Source organism: Dipodomys merriami, unplaced genomic scaffold, assembly GCF_024711535.1.
Source record: "Dipodomys merriami isolate MVZ:Mamm:240054 unplaced genomic scaffold, mDipMer1.0.p SCAF_49, whole genome shotgun sequence".
In the NCBI taxonomy this organism is placed as follows: Eukaryota; Metazoa; Chordata; class Mammalia; order Rodentia; family Heteromyidae; genus Dipodomys; species Dipodomys merriami.
In genome coordinates this window covers 1,365,736-1,382,848 of record NW_027206057.1, presented here as the reverse complement: position 1 = coordinate 1,382,848, position 17,113 = coordinate 1,365,736, and the positions used below count along the sequence as shown (strand labels likewise).

The 17,113-nt window shown below is 36.3% G+C and overlaps 1 protein-coding gene across 10 annotated transcripts in view; it reads right to left on the bottom strand.

Annotated features, from left to right (window-relative positions):
- CUNH2orf88 (chromosome unknown C2orf88 homolog) overlaps positions 1-17,113 on the bottom strand; it is a 101,282-nt gene that overhangs the window by 33,386 nt on the left and 50,783 nt on the right. The window contains exon 1 of one of the 10 annotated variants that reach the window (XM_069995665.1): positions 7,773-7,792. The exons of the other annotated variants lie outside the window; for them this stretch is intronic. The gene's annotated coding sequence lies outside the window, so the exon portion shown is untranslated. Of the gene's footprint in view, positions 1-7,772; positions 7,793-17,113 lie in introns of those variants that run through there. 10 annotated transcript variants of the gene reach the window in all.

Genomic DNA, 17,113 nt, shown 5'->3' with positions numbered 1-17,113 from the left:
TCTCTCTCTCTCTCTCTCTCTCACTGGTTCTAGTACTGGAGCTTGAACCCATAGCCCTCTTCTTTCTTGGCTTCACTTCCAGCTTTCTGATGGTAACAGAGAAGAGAGTCTCATAGACTTTTCTTTTGGGTCTTTTTTCAAAACACAATTCCCATATCTCAGACTCGTTAGTAGCTGAGACCACAGGTGTGAGTCACCAGTACCAACCTTTCTTTTCCCTTTCCCTGTCCCTTTCTCTTTCCCTTTCATTTCCTTGATGGCAAGTAATGATTTGTTACCAAAATGAAAGTACACCTTGAGGTATGAAGTGAACACGGGTAAAAGCTTACTGGATATATGCTGTTGGGGCTTGAGACTGCATTGTACAATTGGATAGCGTTGCCAAGAAGTGCCAAAACAAATAAGCGCTTCCCTGAGGCCCCTCCCCAAATGGTTTGATGACTGAGCAGTGACTGTGCTTTGAGAAGGTGAGAGGCAGGCACCTGTGCATTTCATCCTCTTTGCCTTGCCCGGTTCAACATTGATATGAAGTGCGGGCTCCATAGAGATAAGAAGCCTGGTCTTGTCAAAGACACTGATATTTTCTGTACTGTCTAATACGATGGCATTTCTCAGTCATAGTTACCTTCTGTCTCTTCCTACTTAAGCACTTTTACTTAGCTTATGAGACCACACATTCTTCTGGTATTCTTCCTTTGACTTTAGCTGCTTCTCCTCTTGTGCTTAATCTGTAAATATTGTCATCATCCCAAGGCCTGACGTAGGTTCTCTTCTTGTTCTATGGTATTTCTTCAGGTAAGTTTACCCAATTGTATAGTATTAAACTATCTTTATACTAGAATTTCTCAACTTGACATCTTCTGCTTTGTGTTTTGTTTGAGACAGAGCCTCACTATCTAGCCCAGGCTGACCTTGAACTCAATACCTTTCTGCCTTCACCTTCCAAGTACAGGGATTACAGGCATATACTACCATGTCTGGATCCCAAGATGGTCTTACATTATGGACTCAAATGCTCCTCTTATCAGTCTTTCTGATAGCTGAAGCTACAGTCATATGCCACCAGGATCAGGTACAAATATATTTATTAATACTCATTTCCCTAATATGAGTTTTTTTTTGTTTTCTTTAACCTAAAATGATAACTAATGGCTCAAATCAGAAACGTAGCTATTTTTAGCATCTCCTGTTTACATATAACTCTTCTTCCATTGCATGGAGCTCTTTCAGGGATTGCCTCTCTAATTTTACATCCTTTAATTAATTCCTTCTCCCATAAATTCCTAGCCTCACTGGCCTCCTCAAGAACTTCACTCCAGGAAGACGTGGAGACAAGAAAGTTTTTTCTTTGTTGCTGCTTTTGTTTTCTTTTAGTCTTGTTTGTTTCTCTCTCTTTGGGAGGTGAGGGAGCACAGAAATGGAGGGACAAAGGGGAAATAATGTAGCAGTAGTATTCACTAGACACCATGCTGAAAATGAACTATACAACTTTGTGGGTAAGGATGGGAGGAGAAAAATGAAGAGCAAGAAAGAGAAGGGTGATCTTATCCAAAAGGATCTTCATGCTTTTTGAAAATTTCACATATTTAGTAAATGGTTCAAAGCATTTTTTGGCTCATACTAAAATTTTATGAAGATCTATATGATTAGAAATGTGTCACAAAAATAACAAGGATTTGTGATACAGTTCTTAATTCAGATTATTTTTTTCTTTTCTTGTTTTATTGTTACTATAAAGATAATAGAGGTGTTACAGTTTCATAAGTCAAGTAATAAGTACATTTCTTTTTGGAAAATGTCACTCCTGCCTTCATACTCTCCCAGTTTTCCTCCTGTTCCCTCAGGAGGGAAACATAGTAAGTAAGTACCCCTCCTACATTTGAATTTCATGCTTTTTATTTCCTCCCTTTCCCCAGGTTTTCACTTAACTGTCTTCACATCTTTAATGTTTTAAATGTCATCTTCCCTTAACCCCTATTCTTTTACATGCCTACTGTTTATTTCCTTCATAGTCCTTATCACAAGTTGAAATAATCTCATTTGTTTATATTTTATGTACAATAGGACAAGAATAACTTACTGATGCTTAAACAACAGAGCTAATAAAAATACTGCCTTGTATACAATAAGCACAAACGATTTCCTGAACAAATAAGATATTTTCATTTCCAGAAGTCTAGTTTTTATTGCACCAATACTTCTAGTGAGAAAAAACTATGAAATTTGAATAGAATGTAAAAAAATCACACTGAAGGTATTCCAAATCTGTCAAGAAGCCAAGATTCTACTTAGAATGGAAATGCTGAGAAGGGAGTCTGTTATTTTCTGTAGTACATCCACTTGCCAGTTTACAAGCAACAGCCAAAGGCTGAGAATCTTCACAGGGTTTCCACAGAGTGTGGCAGAAAAAAAGTAGTTCAGTATTCATCAATGCAGAAAAACACAAGCAAATACCACTGGCTTTCAATTGAACTGCTGAATGAATAGATAGTCCAGGAGTAAGCCGTTAATAAGCTATGAATACACAGGCAATAAATCAACTCTCACAAAGACTAAAATTCAGTCTCTGATTAGCTTAATTTTGTGTTGGTATCTTTCTCAGCCCAACAGACTACAAAAGCATCATCTGGAGTCTCAAGTTCTAATTTTCAACTAACAGCATTTATCACTCAATTAGAAATTATCACGTGTACTCTGAAGACAAAAGATCAGACTAAGCAAAAACACACACAAACAACAAAACAAAACAAAACAAAGCAAGCTGGGTGCAAGTGGCTCATGCCTGTAATCCTAGCTACTCAGGAAGCTGAGATCTGAGGATCCCAGTTCAAAGCCAAGGCAAGGAAAGTCTATGAGACTCTTATCTCCAATTAACCATTAGAAAGCCAGAAGTGACTCAAGCCTATGAGCTGAAGAGCTCAGGGACAGTGCCTAGGCCCAGAGTTCAAGCCCCACGACCACTAAAACAAAACAAAACAAAACAAAAAAACAACAAAAACAACAACAAAAACCCAAACCCAGGAAGAACAAACAGGTCCACAAGATATGCAGATACTAGAGTTTTCAAACAAGCTATAAAATAACTATAATTAGTAAGTTCAAAAATAGGAGATTGCATGCTAGCCCTTTGTACAACTACTTGAAGATAATAAAAAGAAGTGTAAAAAATTGTAAAATGCCATAACCAAAATTCATAAACAGATTGAATGCCGACTAGATATAACTAATGTGAGAAATAGTGGGGAGAAATATTAAAAATAAAAATTATCTAGACTAAATCATGAACTTTTACAAAGATGAGACAATGTAAGATATAGGGAACAAGACAAAACATATTTATATTTATATTTATAAGAAAGAGAAAAATAGAACATAAGAAATACTTGAATAGATTGTAGCCAGGAATGGTTGCAAACTAATAAAAGTCATCAAGCCATAGAACTGAAAGCCCATATGGAACCTAAGCAGGTAAACTTAAAGTCAAACCACACCTAAGTACACCATGGTAACACAGCTGCAAACTAAATACAAACAGAAAAGCTCAGGAACAGGTTTGTCAGCTGTCTTTCAGCCCAAACAATACAAGCTAAAAGAATGGAATAACAACATCAAAATACTGAAAAAGAAACAAACAAAAAAATAAAACCTGCCAACGTATTAGTTTTCATCAAGGCAAATATTTCTTAAACAGAACCCAAGAATCATATCCATAAAGAAAAGATTGACATATAGCATTAAAGTTAAGAACTTATTTTCATTAATTAGATTATGAGTGAAAATGCAAACCATATCAGAAGAAAAGAGGTTTGCCACATAGTTATCTTATATAGGATTCACACATTCATTAAAAAGAACTTCTATAAAGGAGTAAACCAGCAAATAAAATTTATAGTCAGCACCGCACAAAGGAAGATATCTAAATGATCAATAAATATATGAAAATGCCCAAACTTATTAGTCACATCAGAACTGCACTTTAAGAACAGCAAAAGATATCACTTTAAAGCCAAACATGGTGGCACACTTCTGGAATTCCAGCTACTTGGGAGGCAAGAGCAGAGGTAGAAGTAGGGAAATCAGAAGCTTGAGACTAGTCCAGTTTGAGGTAGTAAGACTGGCATTTTAAAAACAAAATGAAGACAGAATGGCTAAGGATGTGGCTCAAGTGGTATTACAACTAGTGTGAAACATAGGATTCAATCCTTAGTAAGAACAGGGGGGAAAAGACACTAGTATAGTATCACAAAATGATTAAAATATTATTAGGCTGAGAAGTGACTAGAATTCTTATATCCTGAAATTACCTTGGAAGATGCTTGAAATTCTCATTTGAAACTCACTATATGTTTATGGCATGACTTGGAAATCATAATTCCTATATATTCAGTCTATGTATACTTTATCCAAAGTGCATGGGACTAGAAGTGTTTTCGATTGGTCCTTTTTGGATTAAGAATTCGGATTTTTACTTCAAAGAAACAACTGCCCAATAAATAAGTGGGCTAAAGACTTAAAGAGAAACTTCTCTGAAGAGGAAAGACGGATGGCCAATAGACACATGAAGAAATGCTCAACTTCTCTAGCCATAAAAGAAATTCAAATCAAAACAACGTTGAGATACCACCTCACCCCAGTTAGAATGGCTATAATCAAGAACTCTAATAACAACAGATGCTGGAGGGCATGCAGACAGAAGGGAATCTTACTGCATTGTTGGTGGGAGTGTAAACTTGTTCAACCACTTTGGAAAGCAGTATGGAGGTTCCTCAAAAGACTCCACACATAGAGCTCCCCTATGACCCAGCAATCCCACTTTTGAGCATTTACCCAAATGTTTACAAACAAGACCACACTAAAGCTACCAGCACGACTATGTTTATTGCAGCATTATTAACTATAGCTAAGATATGGAACCAACCCAGATGTCCCTCAGTAGATGAATGGATCAAGAAAATGTGGTATATATACACAATGGAATTCTATGCCCCCACCAGAAAGAATGACATTGCCCCATTTATTAGGAATTTGAAAGACTTGGAAAAAAATATATTAAGTGAAGTAAGCCATGCCCAAAGAAACGTAGGTCGCATGGTTTCCCTTATTTGCAATAACTAGTATATGTCTGAGTCAAGCAGAAAAGGTCAGATAAGTTGATGTTAGGGGATGAACCCCAAGATAAGTATTCAAATGTTTTTTTTTGTTTTTTTTCCTTTCATGCAATTGTTTCTATCATATTTATAAGATAATTTCTATGTTGCTTTGTATGTCCCTCCCCCACAGTATAACCCATACGTTCTCTGTATTTGATGTTGGTATAATTTGTGGAGGGGAAGGGAAAAAAACAAATCGTTTAACTTGGGATACAGGTGGACCCATTGCAACAATGAGATGTACAAGTCGTTATGTCGAAAAATGGGTGGGGAGAGGGGAGGATGAGAAGGGATGGGAAGGGGATACAAAGGAGGAGGCAACAATGCTTGATAAGAAATGTACTCATTATCTTGCAAAAAAACCACAAAAAATATATAAAAAAGAATTCGAATTTTAGAGTATTTGCATATAAAGAATAAAAAAGGATCTACTTTTAAACAGAACATCCCATTTGTTTTGTATGCATCTTAGTCATAAGGCCTGAAAATAATTTTATCCATTATGTTTAGTTAACCCATCTTTTGACACTAGTCCATACAGTCAAATATAGAATTCTGTGAGGTTTTTTACATTAGTGTTATGTCTGTGCCCTACATTTTGGACTTGAGGCCATTTTGTATTTTAGAGTTGAAGATTATAAGTATTCAACCCTTATTTCTAATATGCACACATTATTGTGTGCATATGTGCACCCAGAGATGAGGATACTCATAGCATTGTATATAATAGCTACAAATCTGGAAATGGACGTGAGTATTAAAAGAATACAACCAGCAAATATTATACCTTCAACAAATATAAGTTATTTGTTTTTAGCCTATGAAAATCTTTCTGAATTTTGTAGAATTCAAACATCTGCCCAGCTGAAAACCTATAGTATCTTCTTAGAAGTATCTGATTAAAATAAAAATCCCCAAATTAACTAATTCTTACTTCAAACATTTGTAATAAGATTTAAGCACTTAACATTTATTTTACTTTTACATATGAACATTTAAAATTAGCCATAAAATTGATTTGACTTTATTTTTAATAAGCTTATCTTGTTACATGGGGTAGAGACTTCTTCCTTTTGAATTGCAGAAGTAAGCTTTTCAAATAGATATTTGGCAGTAGACACTTTTATTATCTTAATGAGTTAGTTACTAACCTATTTTGTCTTACAGATAAAAGTTTGGAAATCAACTAAAATATTACCATCAGTATTTGTGAAGCCAACCATATGTTTTCTATATAAAGCTTTTGTTGTGCCTAGCTATTACTAAGTATTGCATGCTCCCTTTCTAAGTAATGGCCAAAAAGATTTAATAGATGCAATTTTAATCCAAAAAAGTACTAGTTAAAAGTACTAGTTAAAATTTTTTATGTATACTATGAAAACTTATATGCATTTAGTGGAATATTGGATTGATGTAAAGTAGTTTAATGTAAATTAGTAGACAATCTCCTCCTTATTCTCTCAGTACTATCCATATCCATAACAAGAAATACTTTGTATGATGGGTTATTTCTATTTATATCTTCTTACTCAAGTGATAGGCTTGCTGTCATTTCATTTTAGCATTCCAAATTCCTAGTAGGCATGAGTACAATAATGAATACAGAAGCAGTTTTAAATCTATATATTAGTTACTTTTGCATTTCTGTGACAATTTTCCCCCAACCCCATGTCTGCACCAACTTAAGGCAGGAAGCTTTAGTCTGCTCATGGTTTCAGAGATTTTTCATTCTGTCATGGGGGAAGATGATGGAAGACACACACAATGGTAGGTAGGAAACAGAGCATGGCCCAGTCTCCTTTCTTCCCCCAGTGACCCACTTCCCCTAGTGGGCCCACCTCCTAATGTTTTTAGAACTGCCCTAAATAGTGCCACCAGCTGGAAAGCAAGCCTCCAACATGAGAATTATGTTTGGTGAAACTGGAGTTTTGAATTCAGGGCCTTATCTTGTTAGGTGCATGGCCTTACTACTTGACCCACACCTGCAGCCCTTCCATGAGCCTTTTTGAGAGGCATACTTTACATCCAAACTACAATACATAAGGAAGAAATGTAAATTTCAGGTTTAGATTTCATATTTGTATTCATATTTGTAAAGCCCAGGGTAAGTCCTTAGGGTTTTATAAAAAACCCTAACTTCTAAAACCACCAAATGGGTAAATGATCCAACAATCTGATGAGGTCAATGCTGAGACAGGTGCATTCATTTTGTTATCTATATTTGTTATTACTCATATTTATTATTAAATTTTCTGCTTGTTTTTCAACTGTATTTTCTTGCATAACAACGTTTTTTGTTATTCCTGTATTTCAAATAGCATATGAAAAATAAATTTGCTCTCAAATATCTGAACAAATAAATACTCAGATATAAACTTACCTTCACTTTTGTGCAGCAAGAAATATTCTCATTGAAAGTCTTTTAAAAACTGCTCCCATTTGGCCCAAATTTTAACTAAGAAAACCCCAGAGAAATCTTCTGGTATGTCTTAAGTTTGAGTTACATTCATTAATGATAAACATGCTCTTAAACAGGCAGCTTGTTTTCCTAGTATTCTGTTGAGGAAACATTCCAATGATATTTGCAGAGAAAACAAAACTTGTCAAGTCTTAGTGCCTTACCTCAGGAGTCATAAATATATTAGCAGAGATTATTGTAGAATTTGTTTTTCTCAAGAATTGCCTTTGTGGCTCTACTAGCCATTCTATTTTCTTTTTCAAAGTCTTTCACAGACTTTCCATTGTAAGTTTCTCTTTCAGCTTTTTACTCCATTTCTTCCCAACTATTTCTGCCCTAGAGCAGTTGGGGAGAAAAATATTCTTCTAACGTAAGTTATCACAAAACAAATACTACATACATTTTAAAAAGTTATTGTATAAGAATAATATACATACTATTATTCATATTAACAGAGGAATAACTTCTATTTTCTGTAATCTAGCTTTTTAATCTTATTTTTGAACCTTCCACTCTGCTAGATAAGAGGCATAGAGAAGGGGAGAGTTGGGATCGGAAGTAAACATGTCTGCTCACTGCACCATCTGGATCCACGAGTAGTGTGTCTCCATTTAAGTCTTCCCTCTGCATGAGAAAGTAGCATCCTAGGATGCAATCAGTTTGAGGAAACACAGTAAGATGATCAATATAAGCCAGGTGAGATGTCTACCAAAAATAAAGATCTTGCTTTTGGAAAAGCTGATTTGAAGCCATTTTATTTTTCCTGGAAGTAATTTCTGCATAGGACAAGTCATATTTTAGAATTGTTGCCAACGCTAAGAAGCAGCATCAGAAAATTACCCTTATCTTTAACAGAAGTTGAAAGCTCAGGATGCAATTAATTGAAAAGCTATTCATTAAAAAACCACTAATTATATGATCTTTAACTCAAAAAGTTTTTGGCTTTTGTACCATATATAGTTTGAGAAAAAACTTTAGTAATCCATACAGCTGAACTGAAGCCCTTGTCTTTTTCCTAAATAATTGAGAAGCTTTAAAAATGTTCAAATCTCTTACAAACTATTTGCTCAACTATGAATTAAGGATTTTCCAATGAATCATCCAAGATGAAGTATAAAGCACTCTTATTCTGTTAATATTTGATTAACCTCACATTTTACTTATGACTTGAAGAGATTAATCATAGCTGATTTTTCTATGAACTAGTTCTATTTAAACAACAAAAATGATAATAAAATATGTCTTTGAAAGATCACACTTTTTGATATATTTTTATTTGGTATATATATCACATGTATAATATAAATATTTTGACAAATATTCTCTTTGAGGCTTTTATTTTATAGTTAGCAGGGTGCCGGTGCCTCACACCTGTTATCCTAGCTACTGAGGAGGCTGAGATCTGAGGATCATGGTTCAAAGCCAGCCGGGGCAGAGAAGTCCATGAGACTCTTATCTCCAATAAACCACTAGAAAACCGGAAGTGGTTCTGTGGCTCAAGTGGTAGAGTGCTCGCCTTGAGCTGAAGAGCATAGGGAGAGTGCCCAGGCCCAGAGTTCAAGCCCCACGACCGACAAAAAAATAAAATTATAGTCAATGTCTACATACACTTATATTTTACATAGTGGTTCTTACACATAATCACTTCAAAATGTATTCATTTTATCGCATACAACATTAGGATTGACTTTTCAATGATTATTGTCTACAAATGTACAGAATTTAACTGAATGAAAGAAACCATGCTTTCATTCAGGTAACTTATCTGATATATATTTCTTTTTTATTCAGAGCAAACATGACTCAATTTTTATGAAACTATAAATGGGTATATGGAAGCATTAAGAAAATGTGAGTTACAATAAGAACTAAAATTTACTTGTCTATATAAGAATTATACTGAATCTGTCCTGGAATCATTGAAATATTTTTGCCTTAATATGACTCTACTGACTTAGTGTAGGACACACACAAAAGAATAGTCTACTATTCCAATTTGTTTCCCATTCCACAAGTTAAAACACACTCATCATTTGATTTTATTTTGTAAATAAAATGGGAGAAAAAATATTCAAAGCTCAGTATTTGATTAAATAAAAGGTCACAAGAGTAATATTTTGGATTTGGTATTTCCATGTGGGGCTCACCAGAGAGGAACATGAATTAATATGTGAGGATCATGGCTTGCTCTGTCTCTGTCTCTGTCTCTCTGTCTCTCTGTCTTTCCGTCTCTCTCTCTCTCTCTCAAATCCTTTACTCTGACTGGGCTCATGCCTGTAATCTAAGCTACTCAGGAGGCTGAGATCTGAGGATCTTGGTTCAAAGCCAGTCCAGACAGGAAAAGTCTGTGAGACTCTTATCTCCAATAAACCACTCAGAGAACTGGAAGTGGTGCTGTGGCTCAAGTGGTAGAGCGCTAGCCTTGTGCTGAAGAGCTGAGGGATAGCACCCAAGCCCAGAGTTCAAGCTCCACGACCGACAAAAACAGAACAACAACAAAAAAATCTTTTACTCTGATTAGTGCCATCAAGCTAAGTAGTGCCATCAATGTCCAATAGCACTCCCCCAAATAACCATATTATGATATTATCATCAACTGACTCTGAGACTATTTGCAAGGCAGGCTGACCTAAGAAAAAGAAAAATAATTACCAAAATAATGAGCCTTAGTCAGCTCAAGACTAGATTCATGGTTAGTTCCTAATTTTAAATTTAAATTTCTTTAAAATTTCATAATATCTCAAAAACAAATTGCTAGCATAATGACCTGGATCTGACTTCTTTTTTTGTGTGTGTGGGGGGGTCTGGTCATGGGGCCTGAACTCTGGGCCTGGGCGCTGTCCCTCAGCTCTTCAGCTCAAGGCTAGCGCTCTGCCACTTGAGCCACAGCTCCACTTCCGGCTTTTTTCTTTTTGCTTATGTGGTTCTGAGGAATTGAACCCAGGGCCTCATGCATGCAAGGCAAGCGCTCTACCTCTAAGCCACCTTCCCAGCCCTGGATGTGACTTCTAAACTGAAACATTAAAAGAAAATGTTCAGGCTGATTACAATGGCTCATACTTGTAACCCCAGCTACTTAGGAGGTAGAGATCAAGAGGATCATGACTCTTGGTCAGCCCATCAAAAAATTAGTCAGACTCCATTACATGAAAAGTCTGTCATCCTAGCTATGGGTAAATCACATAAAGGAAGCAGGCTAGCCCAGGTAAAAACATGAAAGTCTATCAAAACCAAACAAACAAAAAGCATAAAGGAGCCAGGTGTTGGTGGCTCACACCTGTAATCCTAGCAACTTAGGAGGCTGAGATCTGAGGATCAAGGTTCAAAGCAGCTCAGGCAGGAAGGTCTGTGAGACTGTTATGTCCAGTTAACTACCCCCACCCCTACCCAAATGGCACTGTGGCTCAAAGTGGTAGAGTACTAGCACAAAAGTTTAAGGACAGTGCTCAAACCCTGTGTTCAAGCCTCAGGTCTGGTGCATGCACACACACACACACACACACACACACACACACACACACACACACACACACACACCACATAAAACAAAAAGGGCTGAGGTGTACAAGTGGTTGAATACCTGTCTAGTAAGTGTGAAGCCCTTGAAGAGTTTGAAGAGATTGAAGAGACTGAAGAGATTGAAGAGTTCAATCGCAGTCCCACGAAAAGTGTGCAAAAAAAATTTTTTTGCAATAAGGTTCTAAATTAATTTACTCCTAGTTTAGCTTTGCCAGATTCTAGTTCATAATAGCTTCATGTTTTCAGATACAAAAGCCAGTTTCAAAAGTTAAACAGAAATTTAGAAAGGGCCAACCATGGCTCTTCAGACTAAAAGTTGTAATTTGGACCTTTTCACACTCTTTCTTACTGGCTTTCTTGATGCTTTATCATCCCATTGTATGCCAAGAGTTTGGTTTTGAGAGTCACTAGGTCCAGCCTTCATTCTTACAGTGATCTCTTGGCTGTGATACTGAATGTTACTGGCAAGCTCTCTACTTTGTATTATGTTGGCTAGAAAAATATGATTACAAAGTCGTCATCAGCCAAGGACCACAGGGACAAGAAAACTTGGAACACTCGTCTCAAAGAGATAAGTCACACAACACAACATACTAGCTAATCTGCTTCCCAAGTCAAATAGTAAATTTAGTAAAGAAAAAAATCCTTAGAAATTGAGTCTAAACTAGGTGCTGGTGGCTCATGCCTATAATCCTAGCTAACCTGAGAGAGGCTGAGATCTGAGGATCATAGTCCAAAGCCAGCTTGGGCTGGAAAGTCCCTGAGACTCTTATCTCCAATTAAACACAACAAAAACAATGCCATAAATGGAGCTATGGCTTAAGTGTCAGAGTACTAGCTTTGAGTAAAATAGCTCAGGAACAGTACATCTAGAATCAGCTCAAAAAAAAGGGAGGGGGGAGAGAGGAAGGAAGGAAGGGATGAAGGGAAGAAAGAAGGAAAGAAAGAAAGAAAGAAAGAAAGAAAAGAAAGAAAGAAAGAAAGAAAGAAAGAAAGAAAGAAAGAAAGAAAGAAAGAAAGAAAGAAGGAAAACAACAAATCTTCAAAGAACTGTCTGATTGATAAGTGGGCTAAAAACTTAAAGAGAGACTTCTTTGAAGAGGAAATAAGAATGACCAATAGAAACATGAAGAAATGTTCTACCTCCCTAGGCCATAAAAGAAATGCAAATCAAAACAATATTGAGATTCCACTTCACTCCAGTTAGAATGGCTATCATCAAGAAATAAAATAACAACAGATGCTGGAGGGGATGTGCACAGAAGGGAATCCTACTGCATTGTTGGTGGGAGTGTAAACTTGTTCGACCACTTTGGAAAGCAATATGGAGGTTCCTCAAAAGACTCCACATAGAGCTCCTCTTTGACCCAGCAATCCCACTTTTGGGCCAAACGATTCCAAACAATGCCATACTAAAGTTACCAGCACAACTATGTTTACTGCAGCATTATACACTATAGCTAAGATATGGAACCAACCCAGATGCCCCTCAGTAATGAGTGGATGAAGAAAATGTGGTATATATTTACAATGGAATTCTATGCCTCCATCAGAAAGAATGACATTGCCCCATTAGTTAGGAAATGGAAAGACTTGGAAAAAATTAAGTGAAGTAAGCCAGACTCAAAGAAACATAGGTCCCATGGTTTCCCTTATTTGCAATAACTAGTATATGTCTAGGACAAGCTGAAGAGGTCAAAAGCTATGTACATATGACCATAGAAGATGATGTTGGTGAAATGAACCCCAAGATAGGGACATGAGAGATTTTATCTTTCTTGTTTTTCCTTTTAATGTACTTATAATGTACTATTGTTGTTGTGGTTTCTTTGTATGTTCGTCCCCCATGGTTTATCCCTGTTGTCACTGTATTTGATTCCAGTGTCCTACATCTTGTATATAAATTTTTCTAATTTGGGGAGGGGAAGGGAAATAACAAAATGCTGAAATAAGGATACAGGCTGACCCATTGTAACAACGAAATGTACAAGACACTATGTTGAAAACGAATGCTACAACTTTGTGGTGGGAGGGGTGGCGAGGAAAGAGATGGCAGGGGAAAAACAAAGAGTGGGTAACAATGCTCAATAGGAAATGGACTCATTACCTTGCTCATGTAACTGTAACCCCTCTGTACAGTATCTTTACAATAAAAATATTTAAAAAAGAAAGAAAGAAAAAAAATGAGGCTACATTGTTTAGCTCATACTCAGAGGGGATATGTTATACTCTCAAAAGTGCCACTATTAATAATGATTTACAAGGTAATGGAAGCAACAGCACCCTTAAAGAACAAGCCCATCATCCCAGAGCCCCTACACGCTTCCCAGGACTTCTTGTCCTCCAGCTCCACTCCCATGTCACAAACCTAAGTGACAGGTCACACTGCCAGGGACTCTCAGGCAAGTACAGCACAAACAAATTGATGAAGGCCAGTGACTACTCATTGTCATTGTAACGTGTGTGTGTGTGTGTGTGTGTGTGTGTGTGTGTGTGTGTGTGTGTGTGTGTATGCATGCTCAGCATGTTCATGTGCTGGTGCTAGGATTTGTACTCAGGGCCTGGGTGCTGTCCTGAGGTTTCCCACTCAAAGGCTGCCATTCTAGCACTTGAGCCACAGCTTCATTCTCCAGTTTTTTGGTGGTTAATTGGAGATAAGAGTTTCACAGACTTTTCTGCCCCAGCTAGTTTTGAACCATGATCCTCAGATGCCAGGATCCTGAGTATCTAGGATTATAGTGTGGGCCATCTGCACCCAGCCCTCATCACTTCTTGTGCAGGAAGAAAGGCAAATGCCCAGTCCTAATCCAGACCCCTACTTTCTGTAGTTCTGGGTCTTCCTTCTCTGTCATTCTGTAATCAGCTCCTGTACTGCAGCCTTTTGAAATCCTACTCCCATTTGAATCAACTCCCTGCATTCTGTCCTGTCTTCTAGGTCCTAAGGAAAGTCCAATCCTTCTATCGCCAACATAGACACAACCTGTGACCCAGTGTGGCTTCTGTCCTGGGCTCACTTGCTGGTCTGCTCTTCCTGGTTGGAGGATTTTGAATCCTCATTCTTTCTCTATTACCCCTGGGTCTGCATAATAAGGCTACCCATGAGAAGAAGAATTGAATAAGAAAGTGGACAGATTTCTTTAGTGATAATAGCATCCTGAGGCAGACATGGTGGTGCAACTCCCAGCACGTGGGAGATGGAGTGGGATACTGAGTTCAAGGCCTGCCTAATTATGTCGTCTGTCAACCTGAGCTTCACAGCAAGACCCTGACTCAAAAATAAGTTAAATCCAGCCCCCTCCAAAGTCACTGGGAATCCACTAAAAAGTGTATAATTTAATCAGTAATATTAAAATATTGTGATTATACTTATATAAAGTAAAATTAATTTTAAATATATAAATATTTACTTAGGCTTATAAAGACACAATCTTACCATTTTCTATTCAATAGGTGAAAGATTGCTCAATTTACTTCAAATAATGAAAATGAAAAATAGTATGTTACTAAATTTTTAAATGACTAAGAAATCTATTATATATTAAATATAAACTTTATTACTGCTAAAAATCCTTTATATGTATAACCAAGTAGTTAATTTTTTCTTAGGTTCTAGAAATATGGGAGATATAACCTTGAGATAAATTTATAGAACATGGTCATAGTATGTCTTCATTAATGTGCATTTTTCCACAATAGATATAGTTTTGCATGTTTACTCTTAAATTAATACAATTTAACTATTAAAAAATAAAATAAAATAGAAATCACATAGAATCCAGTACTCCCACAGATGACAGATTATGTAATATAATTGATTATATAATAGTTTTAAGAGATTATATTATATAATTGATTATATAATTTATAATATATTACTATATAGACTCAAAATGTATAAGATAGTTAATATTGTATAATAAATTATATGAGTTATAGTATACATAATATATGTATATTATATAATTATATATAATGTATAATATATAATTATATATATATAAATTCATAGAGATATATATTAAGGACCTTTATAGTCATCGTCATATCTCTGTAGAAGATAATGACTTTTTAAATTCAAATTGTATATTTGTCTCCCCTATAACTTACAATGTTAACAAATTTATGTGTAACCTTCCATATTTTTTCTGAAATACATTCTACAATCTTCTTTCAGGTATGCAGCATTCTATGACTGAGTGTGTTGTGTGCATGTGTGCACTATGTAAAAGTAGGGAGTTATTTGCTTTATAATAATGTGATCTTATTTTGTATCTTTTTATAGTTATATTTTCATCATGAATAGTGTATTTTGAAATCTCATTCCAATTCAACTGGCATAAAAAGAAATCATAGTAGGTTTCTGTACAGCATTACAGGTCTTGTTAAAACCTCTGCTTCATATTCCTTCCCTGTAACACCCTTGCTACATCTTAGCAAATTAATTTGTTTAGATCAAATTGATTTATTTAAATCACTGCAAAGGGTTGAGCCCTGTCATACTAGCTACTCCCAAGGCTGAAGTTTGAGGATCAAGGTTCAAAGCAAGCCTGGGTTCAAAAAGTCTCTCAGACTCCTATCTCCAATTAACAAGCAAAATGAGAAGTGGCTCAAGTGATAGAGTGCTAACCTTGAGCACACAAAGATAAGAGCATACAATCCTGAGTTCAAGCCCCAGTACCCTCATACACACACACACACATGCACGCACGCATCACACACACACACACACACACACACACACACACACACACACACACACACACACAAGCAAGATACTGGATGGCAGGGATGTGCCATAATGTATTGAGCCCCGTGCTGCTGAGCGACAATCATCTCTGTCTTCAGTCTTTCCATAGTATCAGTTATGTGCTAATTATGTGCTATCTCACTCAGCAAGAATTTCACTTCCATGAGGTAGATTCCTCAGAGTGGAATATGTTTAATTTCAATAGATATGGCTAGGTTACATTTCCACCTACATGAAACATAGTCTTCTTCATCAATCTCTTCGGTGCCAGGAATTTCTAAGTTACTAGCAGCCATGAAATGAAGTGCTGTTGTTTTCGTTGCATTGCTCAGCCCTTAGGCAAGCCACTGGATTAGCTTTCTATAGAGCTCACCTGTCCCTGCCTGGTTTGGTTATTCACATTTCATCCATTTGGAAGCATCTCTGTGTTCTTCAGCAGTTCTCTGTAATAGGCTCTGAACAAGTAACTCCTCTTAATTTATTTCCCTTTTTAAAGCAAAATTTCTTTTTTAAAAATTTAATTTTAATGTCAAGGTAATGTACAGAGGGGTTACAGTTACATATATAAGGTAATGAGTACATTTCCTGTCAAACATTGTTACCCCCCCCCGTTTTCTCCCACTTTCCCTCCCTCCCAATGCCCCCGCCAAGTTGTAAAATTGTAAAGCAAACTTTCACTGAAGCATCATATTCACTGTTTAAAAAATTTATGTTCAATCCTTTGCCATACAGATTTTTAAACTGTCTGTATCTTTTTTGAATAGCTTCCAGATTCTTTAAGCAAATTGAGGGATGTTTGTATGCAAATAAACTTGTTTTTCCTTTTCTTTAGCTATCTGGAACTTATCTTGACACACTTTTTTTCCAGATCAATAGTCTGTTAGGTCAGTAAGTACCATTCAGTACTATTTTAAAAATAACCCATCTTTTTCTCTTTCAACTGAAATACCATTTGGGGGGGGGGGTATATATAAAATACCGCCAGGCACTAGGATCTATTCGTGAGCTCTCTATTCTACTCCTCTTGCTTTTTTCTAAATCCATACCAAAGTCAATAAGGAGGTCATGCTATACTTCAATGTAGTGAGACAAATCACTCCTTAGTAATGCCCTTTTATCTCTCTCTCTTAAGCTCTCTCTCCTAAAGTTTAAAATAACTATCCAATTTCTCCCAACCTTTTATCAAAACTATATTCTAGTTACTTAATTTTGGAAAAAATGTGGTTTTATAATATTAAA